The sequence below is a fragment of the Tenrec ecaudatus genome, chromosome 2, assembly GCF_050624435.1.
Source record: "Tenrec ecaudatus isolate mTenEca1 chromosome 2, mTenEca1.hap1, whole genome shotgun sequence".
Taxonomy (NCBI): domain Eukaryota; kingdom Metazoa; phylum Chordata; class Mammalia; order Afrosoricida; family Tenrecidae; genus Tenrec; species Tenrec ecaudatus.
The window spans coordinates 51,892,026-51,900,549 of NC_134531.1; positions in this window are offsets into that span (position 1 = coordinate 51,892,026).

The window sequence follows — 8,524 nt, forward strand, 5'->3', positions numbered from 1 at the left end:
AAGGCTTTACTTGCTCCCAGGGTGTGGGCTGGGAAGCCTGCTGCTCTTTCTCATGACCTTGATGCCACCGCCACCATTTCTCTGGTTCACAGCCTCCGGTCTTTAGGGACATTCAGCGTGTAGGAGTCTTGGGGTCCAAATGATACACTCCATGTATGGCTCTTCCTTTTTGGTGTTATTGAGATGTGCCCATTCCTGCTTCCAGGACGGCTCATTTCAAACTTGGTGGGATGGCACAACTGACCGATTCCTTCATTAGAGCCCCATACATTTTATTTGCATGGCCCTTCCCAGACGTTTGGTGGGAGTTACAAAGACGGTCTCGAGGTGAGCCCTGGCAAATAATTCATGGCACTGCAGATGATGCCTAATCGAGTCCCTGTAGTTTCCACTCTGGTGTTGGGCAAAAAAACATGCATGCCACTTACGCAGTGAAAACATGGTCTGCGTGTGGAATAACGTTTTCTGTTTTGCTTTTCTTTGCTTTCTCTCTCTCTCAGTAGTGCATGGACTCATTCTAATTACAGGTGTGGCTTCATAAGAGATTAGCAACACATTCTGGGATGCATCACTCTAGCTTAACGTGTGAGTGGACTGGGGTTCCGTGCCAGGTGAAAGTATACACTTAACACTCTCCAAGCGTCCTCCCTCATGCCACACTCTCTGTGTGCCCCACCAGCCCCGAGGCCCTTGTGAAAAGGCTCTCTGTGTAACTTATTGCCCATGCTTTCCTTGGTCTTAGGACACGGACTGCTCAGCCTATGCTTGATGCTTCTAGTCCAGTTGGGCCCTCGGTCTTTCTTGACACTGCGGGACCTTTCCCTGGGCTGTGGGGACCACTGCCTGGACTTGAGACCATACATCTCATCATCTGAGTCCATAGCAGTCCCCAGGGACTTACTGCTCTTTCCAGGGAAAAGTTCATGCACCAGCGGACACAGAGTCATTAAATTTCAGGGGGATTGAGTGCTATTTGAAAGTATTTGAACCCTGGAACCCCAGGAAATTGGCGACCTTTCCAGAAAGCAGCACAGAGAGCAAGAATTCAAGAAAAGCCAGGCACCGGGGTGGCTTTGCTATGCGGATTTGCTAGCCCCTGCCTCAACCTTTGTGACTGCTCCTTTGTTCCCTTAAAACCTTCTTAACCTTGTTGGCTGCTTAATTCTACCTCCCTTCCACATAAGCACTCAATTCCAGCCTCAAGTGGCTTCTCCGGCTCTTGTTCCCATGGCACCTGCTACATGGCTGTGTTTTGGGTACATGATGTGTCTGCTCTTGCACCAAACGGTCCTCTCCTCAAGAGTAAGCCCAAGCCTGGCTCATAGTCCCTCCACTTAATATTGAGGGGAGTATTCCAGATTGAACTGTATGCCCCCAGGTATTAGTTGGTATCCTGACCTTTATACTTGTGGACCTAATCCCCTTTGGGAATAGGTTTTCTTTGTTGTGTTAATGAGGCCATATCAGTGTAGGGCCTATCCCAAGCATCGTTGCTTATGAGTTATGAAAGCACATATTAGACACAGAAGTAAGCACAAATGAGAAAAGATAGAGGCCACGTGAGGTTCCCTGAGGAACTAACGCACAATGTGCTGAAGGAGATGAGGATCTTCCCCAGAGGCCACAGAGAGAATGCCTTTCCTTAGGGCCAGTGCTCCGAACTTGGACTAACCCCCTCGTGGACTGGAAGAAGATGCATTGCTGTTTCATAAAGCCACCCACCTGTGTTATGTCCTTTATAGCAGCCTTAGGAAACCAAGGTGCTCTTGAAGCATAATGAGTTATGCATTGGACCGCTACTCTGCCAGCCTCTCCGAGGGAGAAATGCGAGGCGTCCTGTTTTCATTAAGATTTGTGGAACCCAAAGGTGCAGTTCTCTGTCCTATAGGGCCACTCTGAGCTGTAATCAGCTAGATGGAAGTGGGTTCAGTTTTAGGAAACTGCTGTCCTGGGAATTTTCCCCTCACCTTTTTAACTTGCACATGTAAAATGAACAGGAGAGTAGGGAAGATGGTATGAGAAACACTCATTTGCTCAGAGATGCCCGGATTTACTCATTCTTAGGAAATTGCCATATTTATTTCATTTACTGTTTTTGCCCAAGTATTTCAAAGTAAGTATAAGACAGATTACATGCTCATATGTTCATACTTGACAATGACAATGAGGGGAAGCCCCCGTGCCTTAAGACATGGTGGCGAGGCATTTGGACGTTAGGTTCTGAGGCATCATTGGGAATGGTGGCCAGCAACAGCCATCGTTTTTCAAAGTGAAGTTCAAATTCTCTCATCACATCTGCGATCTGAATAGTACTCTTGTTGGGTTCCTTTGAGTCAGATCTAACTCATAACAACCCCATGCCCAAAAGAAAAACTACTGCCCATTCTGTGCCACGCTCCTAGGAGTTGGTGCTAGGTGAACATAGTGTTGCGGCTGTTGTTTCAATCCATCTCATTGAAGGTCTTCTTCAATATTTCACTCACCCTCAACCAAGAATGATATTCTTCTCAAAGGGCTTGCCTTCTTGATAAGATGCCCAAAGTAAGTGAGACAATGTCTCACCATCCTGGCATCTAAAAACATTCTAACTTTCCTTCTTCCAAGAAATATTTGTGTATTCTTCTGGAAGTCCACGGTATATTCAACATTCTTTGGTAATACGCAAATGTGAAGGCACACGATTCTTCTCCAGTATTCCTTATTCCTTGTCCAGCCTTCCTATGCATATGCGGAGATTGAAAGGAATACAGGCTAGGGTCAGGCACACTTTCGTCCTGCGGCTGAAAGCTCTGCCATCTGTGTTTCTAATACCAGCTGGGTCAGTCAATATTAGCGCCAATTTTTTATACTTTCTTGGCTTGCGTGTTGTTGTAAAAACTTCATAAGCCACCTAAATTCATCACAGAAAAAAAAAGATTGCCCAGTGATATAAAGATCAGCAGTATAAGTTGTCTGCCCCAGACAGTCTATCTCTTGGTATTGTTAGGGGCTATTGAGTTGGCCCTGATTTATTGTGTCTCTCTGTACAATAGAAAAAAATGCTGCCTGGTCCTGAGCTATCCTCGCACTCATTGTCATGTTTGCACCTGTTGTAGCCAAGGTCAATCCATCTTGTCGAGTGGTTTTTTTTCCCCACTACCCTTCTACTTTACAAAAATGATGGCGTTCTCCAGAAATGGGCCTCTCCTGGTGTGTCCCAAAGCACAGGAGGCACAGTCTCACGGTCCTTGTCTCTAGGGAGCATTCTAGTTATACGTCCTCTAGAGAGATGGGTTTGTTCTTCTGGAAGTCTATGGTATGTCCAATATTCTTTGCCATTGGCATAATTTAAACAAATCAACCCCCCCACCCAGTCTTCCTTATTTATCCATCTTTCATTTGTGTATGAGGAGATTGAAGATACCATGGCTTGGGTCAGGCACACCTTATCTTCAAAGTAACGTCCTTGCTTTGCAGTACTCTAAAGAGGTCTGTGCAGCAGATTTGCCCAATGGAATGTGTCTCTTGATCTTTTGACTTCTACTTCCATAAACATAACTTGTGGATCCAAGCAAGATGAGGTCCTTGACAACTTCCATCTGTTCTCCATTTATCAGGATTTATCTTGGTCCAGTCATGAGGATTTTGGTCTTTCTTACATTGAGTTGTAATCCGTATCGAAGGTTACAATCCATGATCTTCATCAGCCAGTGCTTCAATTCCTTCTCATGTTCAGCAAGCAAGGTTGTGTCATCTGTGTAAGTTTGTCATCTGCAAGAAATTGTTGATAAGCCTTCCTCCAATCCTGATGCTGCATTCTTCTTCATACAATCCAGCTTCTCTGATTATTTGCTCAGCATACCTACAGGATAAGTATGGTGAGAGGATGCAAACTTGCTACATTCCTTTCCTAAATGTAAGCAATGCAACACCCTTTCTCGTGTGTTGTCATTGTCAGCATAGAAACCACATGACTTTCCTTGTTCCATTTACGCAACTGCCTCTTGATTTATGTTCAAGTTTTGTATGAGCAGAATTAAGTGTCTTGGAATCTCCACTCTTTTCAAGGCTATCCGTTGTTCGTTATGATCCACACAAATGCCTTTGTATAGTCAAGGAAGCTTAAGAAAACATCTTTCTGGAGTTCTTTGCTTTCTACCAAGATCCATCTGACATTCCCATCTGAATCTGGCTGAACCTCTGTTGATGTACTGCTGCAACCATTGCTGGAAGATCTTCAGCAAAATTTGAACAGCTATCAATTTTTGCTATTGTTGAAAAATGTATTTGCAATGAAGAAGTGTTGTAAAATTTTATCATGCGAATCCAGCTTCATTTCTATCACTAAGGCCATGTTTACCAACAACGAAACCTTTTTCCTTGTTTCTGTCTTTCACATTCCAATGGCTAATAATTATCAATGCACTTTGATTGACTGATCGACCAAATCAGACTAAGCAGTTTGGTAGAATTTTTCCATTTACTCATCATTAACTTTAATGCGTATAGACGTAAAAATAGTACCCTATCACAGTTGTAATTGTACTTCAAGATAGGTCTTGAAATGCTCCTTTGGGTGATAAATGTGACATCATTCCTCTTGTATTTGTCATTCCTAGCATAGAAAAATCATATAACTTTCCGAATCAAAATGGCTCAATCTGTATGCATCCTTTTTCATCTTTGATTATTTCTAATATGTTTTGTTAGTCTGTGTAGACTACAGAAACAAATCCAGGGAGACTCATATGTGTGTAAGAGAGAACTTTATATCAAAGAGCAATTATACATTAAGGAAGCATCTCAGCCCAATCCAGATCAAGTTCATAAGTCCAATATGTCCAATATGTCCAATACCAATCTATAAAGTCCTCTTCAGACTCACGCTACACATGAAATGATGCCAAATGCAGGAAGATTACAGGCCAGTGAGTGGAAAGTCTTGTGGATCCAGAGGCAGTGAGTGGAAGCATCTCAGCTTTGGCAGGTGTCTCCATGTGGCTTCTCCAGCTCTAGTGTAGCTCCATGTATCTTGTCAGCAGGAATGTCTTGCAGGGAGTGTGTGTGTCCCATCTCTAGAGAGCTACTTATCTCCTTAGTACCTCCAAATGAAGTCATCAAGTTGTGACCTGATTGCCAGGCTAAACTCCACCCATTCACTCTTAAGTTTCACATTGACAACAGATTATGTAACTACCACATAGTTCTAGATCCATACTTCATACATTCATATTCTGATACTTAGAGTTGCTTCTCATATTGAGTGATGCCGCACCACCAAATGAAGTCTCAAAAGCTTTACTTCATCCATGGCATTAAGGTGGATGCTGCTTTGTGGAGGTAGCTCTAACTCAGTTGTATTTTGGGTCTTTCAACACAAGGTACTCATCTTCCAGCACTGTCACTGACAATGTTCTGCGATTATTCAGAAAATTTTTAGTGGCTAATCCCTCAGAAATGGATAGCTTATTTCTTCCTAGTCTGTTCTTGTTAGGTGTCCTGGTAAGTGTTGGAGTACTAAGGGCAAGGTTAGCAGTTCAAACTTACCATTGGCTCTACAGGAGAAAGATGAGGCTACATATTCCCATAAAGATATACAGCTCGGGAAATGCTACACAGGGTTCCTCGGAGAGGCAAGAATCTCAGTGGCAGGGATTTCAGTCTCCTTTTAGGCTGGCACCTGCTCTCCATGTGTGACCCTGCTGCATTTGAAATGCTACTGACCTAATTTCCAGCAGTAAAGCAATATGCAGGCCACCATAGTACAGCCAACTGGCAGACAAATGGGGTTTTCCATCAAATCTTTCAATATTGCAACTCAAAGTTGACAAGTGTGGACACTCAGTGTTGTAGCTCATTCACACTGGTGGGTTCTGCCATCGGGGGGGGGGGGGGGGATAAAGAAGAAGACGATTCTATTGATTTAACTAATAAAGGTGAGGGATTTGTATCATAGTCTCTTCCCATAAAGCCAGTAGGGGATGGTCTTTGTGGAGATACGCAGCAAACCAGGCAGCAAGAACAGGATCTGTTTTTCATTTCAGGAGCTGGGGAGGTGGTAGAAGGCTGGGCCAAGGAGACAGAGGTGTCAGAGAAGTTGGGGCTCAGGAGGAGGTGGAAGAAATGGGGGGATTGGGTCAGAAAAGAGTAGAGAAGGTGGGAAGGAAGAGGAGGTGGAGGGGTTGGGAAGGCAAAGGACTGGCAGCGTTCAGAGCAGCTGCATGTGGAGATCAGAGGCCCTTAGCTCAGGTGGGTCAGAGGAGATGGGAATACCAGGGCAGAGCAGGATTGTTCTTGTGTGCTAAGAGAAATGAGGAGTGGAGTCAGTGCCAGAAGAGGGTGTGGGGGAACCCTCAGAGGAAAATTTCTTTCAACTTGATAGAAATAGCTAACTGTTGACTTTGGCTCAGCAGAGTTTCAGTTGTGCTCATTTATTTATTTTTTTAACAAGGAAAATCTTCTCAACCATTCCATTTCGAAGGGCAGGGTTGGTCACATTTTATTCTTCTTGAATAGGCTGAAATCCCTGAAAGGCAATTAAGAGTGTAAAAAGGGTTTTGTCCAAAATACTCAATTTGTGGACAAGTTAATCATTTTCATTTCGTAATTCTTCCTCTTAATAATTTTGTTTCCTGTTTTCCCCCTTTGCCACGATGCTCCCTCACTCCCCCGCACACTGCACTCCACCCTTTTACTCTACACTCATTTCAGCGATTGGTAAAATCAGAACACTATGCAGTTGGAAATAGTCAGCTTTGCAGTTTATGAAATCGTTTTCTCCAGAGTTTTTATGCAAGGTCTGAGCCTTCTTCTCTGTCCTCCCCTAAATGGTAAATGTGTATGTGTGTGTGGGAAGGGGAAGGGGTAACGCTGGCGATGAGTCAGACGGCCTCCTCCTTACTCCTCCCTCTCTTGTTCCATATACAGGATCTGATCTGCACAGGGGCTCGGGAGGAAGCAAGCAGGAAGGCAAGGAAGAGCTTTGCTTTCTTTGACAAGATCTGGTGGGGGCATTGGTCATTTTTGCCGATGACTCAATCACAATTTTGTTGTGTGGTAAGCAGATTGGATTGCTGATCATGGTAAAAGCAAGCCAGAATCTGTACTCTTGAAAACTGCTTTTAAGTGAGAACCTTTTTAATACATCCTCTGGGATTGGCACCTGGGTCACCTGTAGATGTAGAGGAACCTAGGGCCTCTCGGTGTCTTCTGGGAGAGGTGGGCACGTGCCTTTCTCCCTAAATAAAGCTACAGTGGAACTCTGGGAATCTGTGATTCTGCTTCAGCTTCCTGGAGTATATGTTGAAACCCACTACGTAACAGGAAGTACATAATTATTTGCCTCTGAAGCACATTATGCTTTATTGAAGGCTATGAATACAAAACCAGTGCGAAGAATTATAGAGCAATGGTTGCATAACATGATGAAGTCAAGGCATGGCATTCAACTGCACATGTGATGAATGTTGAGATGACAATTGTTTGTTACAGATATGTTTGTCACAATAAAAAAAACCCTATAAAATCATAAAGCAAACATAACACAGGAGTGAGGGACTAGTTAGGATCTTCGGAATTCGAAGGCCACACGTGCGGGCTTTCAGGAAGCTGGCTGCGCTCTAGGAATAGCTTGCACTGGCATGATCTAGATGTCTACTTGTAGATTCCTGTTACTTAAAGACGCCTTCCCTTTTCTAGGGAGAAGGTCGGGCTTTCGACTCTCATAAGCAGGTACAGTCTCGGAGATTCACAGGGCACGTCTCCTCTGTCCTACTGGGTTGCTGTGAGTCACTATCGACTCTATGACAGTGAATTTGGTTTGCTTTGCTTCTCTACATCAGTCCCATTCCTTGCAGAATCCTTGCCTTGGGCCCTCAGATCTTTTGGGCATCAGAGAGTCCTTCTGGATCCCTCACGTCCTCAACATTCCAATGAATAGGGTTCTGAGGGCACATATTAATCAGACTTAAAAATCTGTGTACACCCTGGATTCTGAAATAGCATGGTGATCCCCATAGGCAACTGTGCACCCAACTTTGGCCAAGGTGTGAAAGGAAAGTATTTCATAGTAAACTTTTGTTATGTGCTGTAAACCACTGTGACAGAAAATTTGACCGGAGAGTTAGCACATGTATTTTTTTTGAAACCTGTTTCTTTTGGGAATTTTCCCTTCTATTTTAAAAGCTAAAATGAAAGCTATCAGATAGGAGCTGTCTCAAGTTACCCACCCAAGCCAACCCCAAACATACCAGTAGAGACTCCAACTTCACCTCCTTCTCCTTTTAGTTGAAAAGATTTCTTTCGGCTAAGGGTGGTTATTCAGTTGAGGCTTTAAATCCCTGCAGGACTTTTCCCCACTGTAGGTTCTATTTCAGCCAGAATGTTTTTAGAAACAAGGATGATGAGACTTTGACTCAAGTGATTTCCACAGGTTCTCCTAAGAGCTCGGTCCCTGGAAAAGGTCATCATGCTTAGTACAATAGAGGGTCGGTGAAAAAGACCTTCAGGCGATGGACTGACACTGGCGCCAACACACTGTATTCAG